Below are 18,632 nucleotides of genomic sequence, written 5' to 3'. Positions count from 1 at the left end.
AAGATTTTTATGGTAGAAGAAGGATTACTACCCTCACCCATGATGGAGATGGCAGCGTAAACCCCCAGTATAGGGGGAAGGAACTATGGGTGGGAATGATGCTAGTTGGGGAATAGAGATTCTACTGAAGGGATAGATGTGGAAGGGTTGAAGAAATATAGAGATGTTAGAGCGCAAAGGAGAGCATTGCTAGTGGATAAGTTGCAGGCAAGGGTGGTTCATACTCTCAGGAAAAGGAAGGTGGAAACACACCAAGTAAGAGCGATGTTGGGAAAGCCCCAAGTCATAGGGGGAGAAAAGGAATATGTAGGATAGAGTAGGATCAGTGACAAAAGGTATGAGGGCCAGAAAGATTGAGAGGGCCCCGCTTCACAGGTTGCGGGAGTAATATCGCAAGAGAAAATGCCGAGTAGTTATGAAGAGGAGAGAGAATAGGATATGGGTGATGTTATGAGAAGGTTATTTGAAGAAGGAGAAGCATCCATTAGAAGTTAGTAGAAATAACCCTGAGACATAGGTAGCATCTCTCCTGACCTTCCCCTAGTACCCTATTACAATCCGGAGAAATTTTCTATTAAACTAGCCAAGGCAATACGGGTACACAACGCACACAAGAAATACAAGGCCAGTTTTAATATTAGAAGAAACAAAGGAACCAGTAGTATTAATAACTTAGGATTTCAGGGACTCGAATAGCCAGGGAACAAAGGGTTTGTGTTGCTATCTCATACCCAAGTCAGTATGGCGGGATATTTTACCAGATATCCAGAGTTTGTGGGAAGGGGAAACGAGGATGTGGAACAGCACTGGTATCCCTATGAAGCCATTTGGAGAGCACATCAAACTCCAGATAACCGCAGGATAGTGGATTTCTAGACCATGTTGAGGGAGATGACTTTGTGTTGGTTCATAAAGTGGGCAGAGCAGAACTAGAATCCCACGATAGATGATATCAAGAGAGGATTTGTGTAGGAATTCAAAGTACCACAGATAGATCAGTAGGGGTTATTAGAACTGTGGGAGATCAAGAAAAAGGAGTGTGAGACAGCTTGGGAACTCATGCAAAGGTTTAAGGATACCATTTCTAAGTTGAGTTACACTATGGACACAAATCACCAACGGGACTGGTTTGTCAAGGCACTCTTGCCCCTAACTAGAATGTCATTGAAGCAATAGAAAATTGGAACCCTCCAATATGATTTGGAGCAAGAATCCCAAATAAAATCCATGGCGGGGTATCCTCATGAATACCAGAAAGGAATGAGTTTGCAAGATCTGTCAATCATGGGACTTCGGAATCAGATCGCAACTTTAATGGAGAAGCTGAAGGATCTTCAGCTAGTACGACCAGCTAGACCCAACGTATGGTGCACCCACTACATGGTGGAGGGGCACGTTGTGATAGAGTTCCCTAGGCTGCGAGGAATTAATCATCCAAAGGGGGTGACGGGGTCATCAGGGGCCCCACCAACCATAGGAGTTGCGGCAGTAGGACACGAGGAGCTTTTCCGGGAAGAAACAACCAAGCCTTTTATGAGATCTATAGAATCTATGGACATCTGCCATGAATGTGCTCGATACTACAAAAATACTCCAACATCCCCAATAACAACTACTATGAGTTGTGCACATCTACAACACATCACACTGACTAGTGCCGAGCACTGGATGCTCTAGCAGAATGGCTAGACAAATCTACATTCAAAATTAATGAGTCAAAGTGGGGAGGATGAGGAGGAAATGGGAGAGGAGGAAGAACTGGAGGAGGACGCCCCGTAAGATGTTACAACTGTGACCGGGAAGGACATGTCACCATGGAATGCCCACTCCCTAGGAGACCCTGGTGCTATAAATGTAGGATTAACACCCACACCACGGAGGATTATCCAGATCTCATTGCAAAGTGGGAAGAAAGGACCACATAGAGGGCGGCTAACCTGGTTAATGCCAAACCTCGTACCTACGACAATCTTACCGCAACCAATATTAATATTCACACGAGGAGGAAAGAAGACAGGGGAGGATCGTAACACAATGGAACCACCCTTGGTTGTTAAAGCGACATCTCCAAAGAAAGTGTATCATCCTGATCGCCAAAAGAAGTATTATCATGAATTAGCTAAGCTATTCGATGGGATGATTGAGAAGAGAGATGACCAAAGATCGAATGGTCACGTGCCTAATCAAAACGAGCTGATTGAAGAGTGGTTTAAATTGTTCCTAAATATTGTCAAAGATAAATACATGTTGAAGGAATTGCAAAGAAGCTTAAAGGCTGCATTATCAGTAGAAGACAGGGAAGTGGAAAGATCACTCACCAACTTGCCAGAAAAGAATTCCAGAAGAGTGAGGTGAAACAAGAGGAGAAGCAGGAAGGAATTTTGAATCAATGCTCAGGTTGTGGGATTCCAGATAAGGGATACCATGTTAGACTTGGAATCTGATGTAAACATCTTGCCCAGAAAAACATGGGAGGCAATGGGTAAGTTGCAACTGAAATACTCAACAATTCAACTAAGAATGGTGAACCAGTATTGTACACTGCCCATTGGAAGGTTAGAAAACATGGAAGTAGATGTGGCGGGGGTGAAGACACACACTAAATTTGAGGATATTGACATCATGTGGAATAAGGACCTATACTCGATGCTCCTTGGGATCGACTGGGCCTATGAAAACTATGCTGTCATTGACCTAAACAAAGAACTGGTGATTTTTCAAGAAAAAGGACTGAGGGTGATCCAACCCTTGGACCCCTATCAAGGACCTAGATTCATGGCACTAGTAGATGACAGGGATGAACCAGGGATGCTAGACCAGCTATACACACTCACAGTGGGAAAGAGGGAAGATTACATAAATCCCACTACAAGAGGATCCGTTAGTTGGAGAAGTATCCAAATTTCCGAGACTAGCTCGGAAGCTACATGGGATGCATGGAAGCAAGGTGGGTATGAACTAAGCACTAGATGTTGTGCAATGATAAAACCGAGTAAATTGGATAGGAACGAAGATAAGAGACTATCCCAAGTACTACGACATTGAACTGGTAGACACCTTCTTGAATAGGGTAGACAGGGAAGTGATAGAGGATCAAAGGATTCCCTTTCTTAATATTTCTCTCATGACAACACCAGCAAGATGGTGGAGAATGCACCGCAGTGCACTAAGAGACTAGGGGAGCATCAAGCAAGCCATGAGGGAAATATTTTCCCAGAATGAAGATTGACCACAGGATAAAGTGAGATACAAGGGGAATTCAAGTCCCGAGAGGCATGTCGAAGATTGAAAAAAAGATTTGAAAAACTATGGAATATCGATGGATCTGTGGGTACATGTATTTATACATACCTTGGGAACGGTTCCCCAAGCTTAGTACGTACAGGAGGAGCTCCATTAGCAAATGATGGATTGGGATGCTTTGGAGGTACGGTTTGTTAGCAACTTTTCATTCAGAAGTACTAAGTAATGCATGATGGAGACACTCAAGGTGATAAAATGGGTTCTGCTTGCCCCAGGACAGGCGGTTGAAGGATGTCCTGATGAAACTTTTTTGCAATGTCTATATGACATGGATTCTTCAGAATATGCAACTTATGACAATGTGGATGCAAAGCTAGAGGAGGATGGGTTAGACGACTTGAGACACCTGACATTCAAGGAAACAGAAGATGAAAGAGACATCCGAGAGAGCCCCTCAAAAGAAGGTGCCCACCTTCTACCAATGAAGTTGAGAAAAAAAATGTTGGGACGAAGGATAATCTGAAAATCGTGTCTATAGGAGACTACTTGGATGAGCAGACCACAAAAGAAATTTTCGACTTATTACGAGAATACCAGGACCTGTTTCTAGCTTCAGTAGCAGAGATGAAGTGGATAAAAGGAGACATAGGGTAGATGAATATTTTTCTGAGACCGGACTACTGACCGGTAAAGCACAGACCATATAGATTGAACCCAAGGGTGAAGGAGGATGTTAAAAGGGAAATTGACAAAATGGAAGAAGTAGGAATTATATTTCTGGTAGATGAAGCAGAATGGGTATGTTCGATAGTCATACAAAACAAAAAGGATGCAACTGAAATCAGAGTATGTGTCGACTACAGGAGCCTCAACAATGCATGTGTGCATGACCCATTCCCGACACCTTTCAGTGACGAGGTCATGGACAATGTGACGGGGAATGAAGCATATTATTTTATGGATGGATTCTTGGGCTACCATCAAGTTCCAATAGCTGAGGCGAATAAAAAGAAAAGAACATTCACTACTGAGTGGGGGTCATATGCATACAATGATCCAAAATGGATTTTGGATAGACTCCTAAATCTATGTGTTCCTCAGAGAGGAAAATGAAAGTCCAAGGAAGTTCCTGGAAATAACCCCATTGCAGAGATATTTTCATTCTGAATCTACTACAACTTGAATGGGCAAAAATGGACTTATCAAAAAAAGAAGATGTCCTTTGTTCTTTAGAAAAAGAGGCAAAATCCCCTAAAATGGGCAAAAAAACACTTATAAAGGGAAATTGCATCGGAGAGGGACCAAGAGTGTACTTAAGCGGAAAGGGGAGAGACCCCCGATCTTCGATCTGTGATATATCATGTCGGAGATGGGCCTATGCTCGATGGCGGGACCCTGAACCGAGCGATATTGTGATCTCCGATATCGGCGGATCGGCATCGGCGATCGGCGTAATCAATGGACAGAATCCCCGGGCCATTCGAAATGTGATATGTGATCGCGACATGCAATCTCAGCCATCGGATCGGGAAAGGAAGGGATGGCCAGGATTAAATCAGTGGTCGGGAGATCAGCGATCCCTGACACCAAGGGTCGATGCGATAAGCAACGCAATGCGATCTCGACCATTCGATTGGGGATCAGATCAATGGTCCAGATTAAATCGACGATCCCCGATATAAGGGCTGATGTGTTAGCTACATGTGATGCAATCTTAGTCATCCGATTTGGGAGTAGATCAATGATCAGGATTTAATCAGTGATCGGTGATCCCCGATGCCGATAAGGGCCGGACCCGATATGTTTATAAGGTCGATTTCATAAATTTTGAAATCCAGATTTTTGGATTTTCTTTGTATTCCTGTGTATTGAGGTTTTGAGACCTCCCGCCTATTCGATTGCAATATGCCGATAAATTGCAGACTCGACAGGATTATAGGGTGGAATTGATAATATTTGAAGTCTACCATAAAGCCATTTGTCAGGATTTTCAATGTTTTAATGTATTTTGCAGATATAAAGGAAACCATGGCACCAGGGCCCTTGCGATTTGTGATAGCGATTCAAAGGCGAACCCGATGGGATTATAGGGCAGATTTGATGTTATTTCAAGTCCGATAGGAAGCGTTTTATAGTGTTTTCTATAAATTTCTCCGTGTAAATAGAGAAATGATAATTTGGGATTTCAGGCACCGATGGTACCTTCCATTGCAAAAACAGGTGGCAACCATACCTTGGGATGTTATCAATGATTGTTAAACGCTCCAGAAGGAAGATGAAGGGACAGTGATCAGAAACTAGAGGGCCCGAAAGGGAAAATGAATAGACAAGAACTGATAGGCTTAAAAGCATTTCAATGACAGAGACAGAGGGCTTTCTGAGTCTGAGAGCACGATTGAGAGGCATAAGCAAGCAGTGCAGAGAGCTGAAGGGGCGAGAAAGCCTAAGAGCACGATTCACAGGAAGTAAAGCTGCAAAAAGGTCGCTGGAAGGTTACTGAGGATTGCTTGGAGGTCAAGCAGATCACAGAGGTAAGCAGAGGTTGAGAGGGAGAGCTCAAGATAGCCAGAGCCAAAGAGCCAGAGCCAGAGCGAGGGCCTAGAGTCAGAAAGCTGAGAGCTTCAGAGCCAGGGGGTAAAATGGTGTCTAAACCCATTATTTTGGGGTAAAAACAATGGAGCCAAGATCTTGTAAAAAGGACTTTGCCATAATCCCAGAGAGCCTAGTCGAGTTGACTAGAGGTCATGGAGACATAGCCCAAGAGTTTTGGGTGAACTGCTAATTAAATTGTTGTTCTATGTGTTTGTTTTATTGCTACATTATTTACTGTTATATGTATGTTATATCAGCATAAACAACAGATCTTAAAACACATAAACAGTTTAAAAACAAACACCAGCATACACCTACTTTCAAGCATTATTAATTCCACATTTGGTTAATCATAAAGATGGGAATAATTTAAGCTTTGGAAGTTGGAGAGGTTCTTGTAAGTTAGACAAGAAGCCTAAGTGCCCCATTTTCAGATCAGGTGGTATCAAAGCCTGAGATTGACTAACCACCCCTTCAAAGAAGGTTATATCAGAATGCTTGATTGACATAGAAAAGATTGCTTGTCTGAAACGTTTTTAAACAGTTAGAGGTTGATTGTATGCTTGTTTGCAGACTAGTTATTGTGTGAGTTTTCAGAGGTGAAGGGAAAGTTATTGATAGCTCAGTCCAAGAGAGGAAAAAAAGGAAGAAGGGCTGAAGGCATTCTTCTTATCCCAAAGGACCTCAAGGCAATCCTTGAAGCACAAGAGGTTTGTTGCAAAAGGTTGCTTAAATAAGCTCTTTAATAATCTTGTTCGAAGTTCTTTTGTTCATTGGAATAATGACAACTTCTGTAAGTGTATCCTCAAATTCCTCCTTCATCAAAAGACTCTTTGATGAAGACATGAAGCAAGACTTGTTCATCATGATGGATATGGTGAGGGAAATGTATGAGGATGGAAGGAAGAGCAACATACTTAGAGAGCATTTGAATTCCATGGAGGAAGAGAAGCAGTTGCTTTTCTGACAAATTGCAGGAAATGGAGAGGCAACTTCATATTGCAAACATGAACCTGGAAAGAATGCATGAGTTGGAGACATAGCTCTTTATTGCCAAGGAATCTTTGGTCAAGTATCAGCTTGAAGAAGAGGTAAATAATTCCAGTTTCTCTTCAAGTCCCTCTAAGAATCTTTATATTGGTTCTTTTGAAAAACATACTAGAGGCATAGGTTCCAAGCTAATGTCCAAGATGGGCTATGAAGGAAAAGGCTTGGGTAAACATGACTAAGGTATTGTTGTACCAATAATAATTGAGGAAAGGCCTAAGTACTTGGGTCTTGGTTATGGAGAGTCTTATGGAGAAAGTTCCAAAGATGACATGAAGGCCATTGAAACAACTGCAAGAAGGAGTTGCATTCCAGGTCTTCTACCTCAAGAGTGTGAAGATTGTATTCAGGAGGAATGCAATGGATTGAAACATCATTTGCAGGATGCAGGTGTTCAAAAGCATACACTTGGACCAGAGAGTTGTGGAAACTCTAACAGCCTTGAAGAGATTGATGGTGTTCCAAGGGGAGCCACTTCTTCATTTGAATCACCTCCTCATGATGACAATAAAGGTGAAAGAGAAACATATAAATCTGGTTCTAATTATCTTCCTTTTGATTATGTGTAGCATGGTAAAATTCCACATAGGTATGGGAAAAGAATTGCATGTTCCTTTTGTGGTCTGGATAAACATCATGTTTCTAGATGTTGGAAGAGAATGGCCACATACAGGAAACTTTTGAAGGAAAAGAAGCAAGAAGCCAAAGGTCCATTGGACAAGGAAAGTCATGTTGTCAATAGGATGCACATGCAGTGCACTTACTATCATAAGCAAGGGCATCTTGCTGCAAAATGTTGAACTATGAATCCAGCAATGATTCCACAAAATCTAAAGAAAGAGGAAAGAGAAGATGGCAGAGATGGAAAGGATGATTCCATGAATGATGTGTCTCAGGATGATTCACATGTTGATGTTGATGTGAAGACAAAGGAGGGACCTTTGAAATCGATTGGTAAGAAATGGCTAGAGTTCTTATCCAATTAAGTTGCATGTCTATTGATGCATCTATTTGCATTTCCTTGTTAATGGAATGCAAGTTGCAGGTTTCTACCAAGAAGGTGAATGGAAAGGTTGAGTAGGAGGCCCACTTTGTTGCTGCAACATTATATTTCATTTTAGCTTCGAAAGTACAATGTGCTTAAGTGAAAGTTGAAGGATGAAATGCATGCATGAGCATGAGATGCATGAACACAGCGATGTTGATGATTTCCTTGTATTTAAACTTGTATGTATAAATAACGTGCAGGCTTGATTGCTTTGACATGCATGTGATGTAATATTGACTTGAGAAAAGTTGATTTGGTCTCCAAGATGGAGATAATGATGAAGTGTTTCATCTTTTGAAAAAGAATCCTAATGGTCTTTGTCTACATGCTTGACTTGAAGGGTCATTTGTTTTAAAGGCATGTTTTGTGGGCTTATTGTCTAGTCCATCATTTGTATGCAGATATAAGACATGGAGGTGTTCACAAGATGTGAAATCTGTTTCTTTTGTGAAGCAGGAGTTTAGTCCATCTAGTTGTTGTCTTTGTTTCAGTTGTTGTTGACAACTTTGTCAAACAGGTACAAATGAAATTTTTTGTGAAACAGATGTACTTCACATTGGTTTGAGCCACCTTGGATCAATGATCAAGGCAAAGAAGTTAAAACTACCTTCTATGACCATCTCAGTAGGAGTTCTGCAAGAAGGCAAGGAGGAAGACAATTCTTCCTAGGAAGACCAGCCCATCTAGGAAGGGAAGTGGTCAGAGACTTTGGTTCAGAGGCACTATGCAAGGCAAGTGTGTGGAGGCTGAAAGGAGAGGGTGTTGTTACTCTCATTTAATGTTCAAATTAGTATATCAGTCTTTTGTAGACCAAAAGTTCTTTTAGTGGGGAAGCGTGATCCAAAATGGATTTTGGATAGACTCCTAAATTTAAGTGTTCCTCACAGAGGAAAATGAAAGTCCAAGGAAGTTCCTGGAAATAGCCCCATTACAGAGATCTTTTCATTCTGAATCTACTGCAACTTGAATGGGCGAAAATGGACATAGGATGTAGAAGTTATTGCAAAACAAAGATTCCCTTTGTTCTTTAGAAAAAGAGGCAAAATCCCCTAAAATGGGCAAAAAAATCCTTATAAAGGAAAATCGCATCGGAGAGGGACTGAGAGTGAACTTAAGAGGAAAGGAGAGAGACCCCCAATCTCTGATCTCTAATATATCGGGTCGGAGTTGGGCCTGTGTTCGATGGCGGGACCCCGGGCCAATCGATATTGCGATCGTCGATATCGGTGGATCGGTGTCGGTGATCGACATAATCAATGGATAGAACCCCTGGGCCATTCGAAATGCGATATGCAATCATGACATGCAATCTCAGCCATCGGATCGAGAAAGGAATGGACGGCTAGGATTAAATCAACGGTCGGGAGATCGGCGATCCCTGACACCAAGGGCCGATGCGATAAGCGATGCGATGTGATCTGGACCATTCGATCGGGGATCATATCAACGGTCCAGATTAAATCGGCAATCAGCAAATGGAAATCCCTGATAGAAGGGCTGATGCGATAGTGACATGCGATGCAATCTCATCCATCTGATCTGGGAGTAGATCAACGGTCAGGATTTAATCGTCGATCGGTGAATGGCAATCCCCGATGTCGATGAGGGCCAAACCCAATAAGTTTATAAGGCCGATTTCATAAATTTTGAAATTCAAACTTTTGGATTTTCCTTGTATTCCCATGTATTGAGGTTTTGAGACCTCCCACCTATGCGATTGCGATATGCAGATAAATGGTGGACTTGATAGGATTATAGGGCGGAATTGATAATATTTGAAGTCTACCATAAAGCCATTTGTCAAGATTTTCAGTGTTTTAATGTATTTTGCAGATACAAAGGAAACCATGACACCAGGGCACTTGTGACTTGCGATAGCAATTTAAAGGCAGACCTGATGGGATTATAGGGCGGATTCGATGTTATTTCAAGTCCGATAGGAAGCGTTCTACAACATTTTCTATGTATTTCTCTGTGTAAATAGAGAAACGATAATTTTGGGATTTCAAGCACTGATGGTCCCTTCCGTTGCAAAAACAGGTGTCCACCATACCTTGGGATGTTAGAAATGATTTTTAAACAATCCATAAGGAAGACAAAGGGACAACGACCGGAAACCAGAGAGCGCGAAAGGAAAAATGAACAGACAAGTGCCGATAGGATTAAAAGCAGTTCAATGACAGAGGTAGGGGTCTTGCTGAGTCTGAGAGCATGATTAGGAGGCATAAGTAGGCAACGCAGAGAGCTGGAGGGGCGAGAAAGCTTGAGAGCACAATTGACAGACAGAAAAGTTGTAAAAAGGTCTCTGGAAGGTTGCCGAGGATCGCTTGGAGGTCAAGCAAATCATAGAGGCACACAGAGGCTGAGAGAGAGAGCTCAAGATAGCCAGAGCCAGAGCGAGGGCCTAGAGTCAGAAAGCCGAGAGCTTCAGAGCTAGGGGATAAAATGGTGTCTAAACCCATTGTTTCTAGGTAAAAATAGTGGAGTTGAGCCAAGAACTTGTAAAAAGGACTTTGCCATAATCCCAGAGAGCCTAGTCGAGTTGACTATAGCTCACGGAGACATAGCCCCAGAGTTTTGGTTGAACTCCTAATTAAATTGTTGTTCTATGTGTTTGTTTTATTGCTGCATTATTTACTTTTATATGTATGTTATATCAGCATAAGCAATAGATCTTAAAACACATAAACAATTTAAAAGCAAACACCAGCATACACCTACTTTCAAGCATTATTAATTCCGCATTTGGTGAATCATGAAGACTTGGAATAATTTAAGCTTTGGAAGTGGGAGAGATTCTTGTTAGTTAGAAAACAAGCCTAAGTGCCCCATTTTCAGATCATACAATGTAATGCCTTTTGGACTAAAGAATGCACCATCGGTCTTCTCAAGGATTTTCATAGTTGCATTCCGAGACTACATTCACATATTTCTAGAGGTGTACATGGATGACTAGACAATATATAGTCTGCTAAAAACAAACACCAACTTATTAAGGGTTATGTTTGAAAGGTGCCGACAAATGCAGATTTCCTTAAACCTCAAGAAATGTATTTTCACAATCCCGTTTGGAACATTACTAGGGCATATCGTCTCCAAGGATGGAGTATGCATAGACCCAGTGAAGGTTGCGGAAGTTGTCAACATGGAAAAACTACACAACGTGAAGACACTAAGGTCAACTCTGGGCCTTACGGGGAATTAGTAGCTCTCGTAATACCCCAAAATGGAAAAGATACTGAAAAGTTCGGAAGAGTTTGTTTGGACTGACGATTGTTAGACAACACTGAATAAGTTGAAGGAAAGGCTGGTAAGTGCCCCCATCCTTGTCTATCCATATTGGAATAAAATGTTCCATGTACACATCGATGCGTCAGGGATAGCACTGTGAGTAGTCTTAGTACAGCCAGGGGAGAAAAATATGGACCACCTGGTGTATTATGGTAGTAGAAAGTTGTCAATTGCAGAAAGAAACTATACAACAATCGAGAGTGAAGCCTTGGCCATGGTTTATTCCCTCCAAAAAATCAGGCATTACTTGTTGGGCGCACCATTCAAACTATTTATAGGCCATTCTAAAATGAAATACTTGGTAAAAAAACTGGTACTGGAAGGTAGAATATTCTGATGGTTGTTGGTGTTCCAAGAATTTACTTTCGAGGTGGTCATAAAACTCGGTAAGATGAATGTGGGGCCAGACCACTTGTCGCGACTAAGGTCAGGGGAGAATGAGGTAGTAGTGGATGATCGATTGCTCGATGCCGACTTATTCAGAATAGAGGCAATCCTGGATCAACTAGAAGAGATCGCTACATTATTAACAACAAGTCATTGCCCACAAGGATATACAGTAGCATAGAGAAGACACTTGATAGTAAGGGCAACTAATTGTAGGAGACCTCAACAAAATGGGCTTAGATCAAATATTGAGGTGTTGTGTCCTCCAGCATGAAAGAAACAACGTACTATGGGAATGCCATGCAGGAGTTGTAGGAGGACATGTGCGGGGTAAAGCCACCACAAGAAAGATACTGCAAGTAGGACTATGGTGGTCGACTATTCATAAAGATTATAAAGAATTTTCTAAGACTCCATTGGACCCATTACACCACCGGCGAGGCATTCACACACTAGGTACATAATAACCACGACCGAATACCTCACTAGGTGGGCAAAAGAAGCACTTGCCAAGGATTGTATAACAGAAAAAACCGCAAGGTTTATTTTCGAGAACATAATCTCAAGGTTTGGATGCCCAAGGAGTCTCACAAGCGACCAAAGAATGCATTTTCTTAATGAAACCATTGAGATTCTTCTCAGGACTTTCATGATTCAACATAACAAGAGTAGCCCGTATCACCCACAGGCCAATAACACAGTCGAAGAATTCAAACAAATCCTGGAGAAAGGGTTAACAAACACCATATCAGCCAACAGGGACGACAGGGATGAAAGAGTACCCGCAACTATATGGGCATACAGGACAACAATAAAGAGACTTCCTATGAAAACTTTGTTTCAGCTAGTATACAGAAGGGAAGCAGTGGTACCAACAAAATCTATATTACCAAGCATGTTCATATCTGAAGTAATGGGGATGATAGACAACCTGGCCTTACGAGAAAGACTGTGTTAGTTGATGGAACTGGATGAAACCCAATTCTTGGCCGAGTTTCATCAGTCAGTGGCACAGAGAAGGCAGAAATCTTGGAACAACAAGCATATTAGAAAGAAGTATTTTGAAGTAGGGGATTAGGTACTACTATAAGACAACAAGTTCCAGAAATTCCCAGGGAAACTACAGATGCACTGGTTGGGCCCATTTATAGTCACAAAAATTAGAGATTCTGGAGCAGTGAGACTCGCGCAACTGGATGGAGTAATGCTTCATGGATGGGTGAATGGAGCATGCCTGAAGCCCTTCCATAAGACATAACTCAATATAAAAGAGGGTCTCAGAAACGAGCCCACAAGTAGGTAGGAAGTAATAAGCGTTAGTTAGTTATCATAAGCCACTAGGTAGAGTCATGCTTTTGTCATAGAAATAAGCATAAGGTCAATAAGGTTGTGGCAACAAATTCAGCACACCACAACCCATTTGTGATCGGGGGGTTGGAAGAAAAGTAGAAATAGTAGTCACACATGTAGTCCTAGTTAGAAAGGTACATGTAGGCATGCGCTTTTTCCAGTCTTTATGATCACACATTGTACTTGTCCTTTCAATTGTACCAATAGTCATTTCCATATTAAGTAACCAATAATGCAACTGTCAAAGTAGGAGCCGCAAAATATTTTCCCATTAAGCACGAATTTAGTTATTAAATAACCCCATCACGAAAAAATAAATATGCCATGCAGCCCACTTTGTACTTTCTCAGTTCATGTCATGGTTGTTAGGTCTAGGTCGGCCGACGATGGCAAGGTATAGCTAGAACGCATGGGGAAAGTTGCTAGAGTAATTAGTTTCTAAGGTTCAGTCAACCAGGAAACGTCGTGTCAAGTTCGGTTACTTAACTGGCAAGATAATGAAGGAAATTCCATAATTTCAATTGCAGATAGCAGGATAATTATAGGTCTACTCCAAAGAATAGTTGCAGAGACACAGAAGTAAGAAACCTCAGGGGCAGATCGTTTACCAAAGGCAAAGGGAGATGGAGAAGGGAATTGTATCAGTCCCACAGGACCCATTACACGAATGAATTGAGGTGGTTGACAATTTGTATGGAAAATATGATAAGGTGAATCTGGTTGACAATGATCTTACAAACTACTTCTAGTTCCTAGCACTGAAAATGGAAGTTTATGCAGAATACATCCAAAGGGAGGATGGCACCAAGACCTCCAAGGTCAGGAAGGATTTCAAAGGCATACAGAGGTCGACTTTACTCCATTTGAGAAGCTTACCTGTGTTAAGCACTCAATTCGCCGCAATGCAGTGTACCAAACTTTTGGCAAGCAGGATGCACAAAGGATAACTGTGGCTAGACAAGGAGTATCCCATCCATGTGGATGATATGAATCATCTAACAGGGTTTTCATCGGAAGGGAAGGCAATGAGCAAATAATTTCAGTCAGGCGCTAAGAGAGCCAAGAAGCAGACCTAAGATAACATCTATGCAAGATACAGGATTGAGCAGGGTGGAAGAGGAGCGAAGCTCAATATGATCCTCAAGGTTGACATTACATTTTCTTACTACATCATATAGGGAAAAACCATTAGACATTTTATGAAGAATAAATGCACATTGGATGCAATTTCGGTTGTAGAACATTGGTTCCAGGGAGAGGTACTTAACTAGTCCATGTTTGTTCTTAATGAATTGTTTGAAGCTTGCGAAGATGTGTACATGCGGGGTACCAGTTTTATGTTTGGGTACATTTTGATGTCTTTGGAAATGTGGAAGTGGAGGCCACCAAAGGAAAGAGAAACGGTGAGAATTAACAAAGGACAACCGATAGCACTCCACTATGACCCATGGAGGGTGTCAGGAGACCCGAGCATGAAAGAGATAAATGACATATCTTTCAAAGATTGGTATGAGCAAATGTTAGCCACCATCAGGTCAACGAAGAGAATACCAAAGGCTCTGTTGGATGAATTCTCAAAAGAGGTTTGGTTCAGAGCCTCACATGCACACACCTATCTTAGACCATGGTGTGTCCAACCGGAGACATTTAAGATGAGGCCATAGAGGTTCGTTCTAACAGTAGCAGCACTACACAAGGAGGTGGGATCATGGCCGGGAGTGGCTTGTGAAATCACGGATGGGAAATACAATTACTTGTTTGGGGCTTTGAAGCACTAGATGCAAGAGGGAGATGTGGCAGAAAGCAACAGGAAGCAACCAACTAAAGATGTCCTCCACCCAATGGTGCTTCGGATGGAGGAGAAAATGTTCGAGCTAAGACAAACAATTGCGAGCTTCGAAAGACAATCAGGTGAGATCAATTATCCATCCCAATTTCAAGGTTCTTCCATGTTCTCTCCCATTATCACAACCCCGCTGGCCATGAAACGCCCCACGGGAGTAACCCACTCTCCCCCTCAGCCAACGGTCCCCAAGATAAAGAAGAAATGAGTTGTTTGGAGTCTGGCTGTCAAAAAGACGAAACCTGCTTGACCACCCTCAGTTGTCAACCTTACTAACGAGGTCGAGCATTCAGTCTCTGCACCCCCCATAATCGAAGACATTCCTCAGAGGGAACGAGGGAACCTCAGAGGGAGGAAAGTGAAGTAGAAACAGATGCCAATTTGTGAGAAACGACTGAGGCAAAAGAAGCACCAGCCCAACATCCAACAGAACCAGTGCAGTTGACAGTGTAGCCACCACCCGTAGAGCCCATGGAAATACTAGCAGGACTGACCGAGGTCGAAATGAATTGACTCGGGGATGAGTCAAATAATTGTGGTTGGGGCCTGTTGGGGCTTTCTTTTGATTTTGAAAAGGTTTTGATCAATTTTGGCTAATCGAAGGATGAGGAGGAAACAGGTGGTAGTGACGGTTAGATTGCGGAGGAGTTAGTTGGACAACAAGGTAGGAACAGGCAGTTGCGGAAGGGTTGTGGCAAGGTGGCAGCGGAAGACAAAGGTAGCAGAGTGGGTGGGAAAGTGCAAGAGCAACTGAGGGAAAGAGCAGTCGAGTAGGAACTAGCAGTTTAGGCAGCTCATAGAAATATAAAAGGGGAGGGCCAGTAAGGAAGAATTGTTGATTGGCAAGGCTATTAGAGTTGGCATTGAGGAGAGGATAGTTGGTTGCGACAGTCCATTATCAGAAGGCAGGTGTTTGGATGAGTAGGACCCTTGATACTGAGACCAAGCCCATGAGTCTATAAATGAGTATTCCTTGTATTTTCTTGTGGTGAATTCCGAGATGCATTGTACTGTTTTATTGTTAAACTAATAGAAAGGAAAGTCCAGACTGGTTGCAGATTATGATATGTATGAATATACACGATGTGAAGACTCTTTTAAAATTTTGAACTATCTTGTCTGATGCATGCACTTAGTAGTTTTGTGTATTAGATGTTATGTTGTTATCGCTGTTATGTGTGTAATGTTATATATATGTTATCAGATGATGTTTTGGTTGGTGCTCCCTCGATTCCATGACAAACCCTTCGTACTTTCGGTCATGACACATCTCAGGTGGGAATTCTTACCCCTTGGGTAAGGTGAAAATGTCAGCATTGTCCTAGACTACAATGAACCATTGGTGGCCCGCTGCGCTTGAACCTAGGGTCTTTTCCCCCTTATGACTCTTTTGTGCCAACATTATACGTGAATAGGGATAGGCTATAGGGTATTGGTAAGAAAATTAAAGCTTTGTGATATTTTCCCTTTGAGATACTAGAAAGGTGGGAGATAATAGATATAAATTTAGTATATCCCCACACATGTTCATTTACTTAGTGGATAATGCAAGGAATCTGAAATTCTATGAGCCTTCCATGCTAGATCAAGAAAATGAACAAATCCTACCTTTTATATAGGATTTTCCATCAAATTCTTAGGAAAAGTTGACAAAGGATATAGTTTTTTAGAAGATGTCAAATTACAAGATAGGGCTAGTATTAGATGTGGTATATTGAGTTGAAAGGACAATTTCTAAGCATGGCTAAATGATACACCCGAGAGAAGGCGAAGGAAACATTTTCTCACCTCACTTAGTAGAAGATTTTGGGGACCAAATCACTGAAAAAATGGGTAGTTGTGATTCATATTATATATTTATTTTTATTTTTCATCCATATAGATGCTTTTAGACTGGAAGGAATCAACTCACAAGACCATTTTTTTCTTGCAGGGCCTAATTTGGAAAATTGTGGTCTAAAATATTTTGGAGGTAATATGAGGCCTCAAATGGTATTTTTATGGGGGAAAATACATTTATAACTAAGTGAAACATATTTCTTGTTATTTTCACAAAGATACCTCTCTAACGATTCAAAAATCATCTCAATAAGATTTTATAGGAAAAAGTTATGCCACTAGGAATCTGACCTTCCTGTATTTTCCATCGTGATTAGAGAGCATGCCATATAAGCCCCCATTATTCATGGCAAAGGGTCTAGACATGTGACCATGATGAGGAAGACTCTAGAAGAGTCCATATTGTAATTTTAATTAATATTTGAAGGAGTCAAACTTAAACACTAGTGGGATATTCGGTTGTGTTATAATCAAGCCACTAGGAGGATAAGGGATCCAATTCTATTTGAGTACATTATCATCCATAAAAGAACATGATAGCAAAGAGTGCATAGGGAGAGAACAAACAGATAGAATTTGTGCATTATAGCACCCCACAAGCCACATGCATCACTTCTTTGTGCTTTCTTCCATTTTTCCATTCAGACAAAGAGAGGAGAGTGACCTCACATTAAAATTGAGTTTTCTCCCAAAAGGGTTTTGAGGTTTTATCTTATGTTAATTTTTCATTTATGAGATTTATTTCGTTTTCTCTATTTTCTCCATAATTATGAGTTTCATGCATACACAATAGTCACTAATAGATCCATAAATATATGGATAAATAAAGCCTTGTAATGTAGATTTCAAATTTTTATATTTTAGGAGATATTTTGTGGCAAATTATCCAATCAAATATCCATGGCAGTTTATGGATGATTATTGGCTATTATCCAGAAATTTGATTGACTATTATTTTTATCAAAGAAAACTATGGTGGTAGATAAATGTCCATTACCATTTTTCTTAGGTCTAAGGAAGATGAGCTCTTAAGTAATCAAAAGTAGTTTTAAATCTTATTTCAAGGTTAAAAAATCAATTTCAACCTAGATAGTACTTGCAATAGAAATTTAGTAAACCTTGAGTTATCATTAAGGATACCTCCAATAGCCTCATGTGCTCTCATTCAAACATTTCTATACATATGATGAGACATTGTTTTTTTTGCTTGCTTAATCTCTTACTTTAAAGGAACATATTATATTTGTCGTAATGAATTGTTATTATAAAATAATCGTTACCATAGAAATATGTAATAACACATTTAAATATTTGTTGTCTCACTTCTTATTTTTCAATTGATAAAGAAGGAGTTAGTCATGTGGATAGTCTCTACAAATACTATTTCTACATATTTCTTTTTCTCACATGTATAAGGGCTTGAACATGTTAATGGATGTCTTATCCAAAAAAACCCAACACTATGAATAGGAGTGTCTAACCAATTATAGAAAACAAACACAAATACATATATCTTATTTTATGCATGATCGTTGGGTTTAGCTACAAATATAGTATTAGATACAAAAACAATCATAAATGATAAATAATAAGTTCAATTTTTCTAAGAATTTTATTTCATAGTATTAATTGCAGAAAGAAAACTTCAACAAATAATTATAAATAATAAATGATATAAAGAGTAAAATTTTATTTTTTAACTAATATTATGATTATTTTCAATATAATCATAAAAGTTAAAAGTAAAAAAAAAAAAAAATTTATCTCATGGATAATTTTGTTTTATAAATAAACTATATAAATATTATGTTTTCTCTATACGCACATATTTATTATTCTAAAATAAAATTATATTTAATTTATTTAATTTTTGTTATTAAATTCAATTTATACACCTCATAATCTTGGAAGTAAGAGGAATCATACTTTCTTTATAAAGACTCTAAGTATTGTTCCCTTGACATTATAATATTTATATCACTATATTTAAAT

Source organism: Pinus tabuliformis, chromosome 7, assembly GCF_031772625.1.
Source record: "Pinus tabuliformis cultivar Carrire ecotype Pingquan chromosome 7, CPIR1, whole genome shotgun sequence".
NCBI classification, from domain to species: Eukaryota; Viridiplantae; Streptophyta; class Pinopsida; order Pinales; family Pinaceae; genus Pinus; species Pinus tabuliformis.
This window is presented reverse-complemented; position numbering follows the sequence as displayed.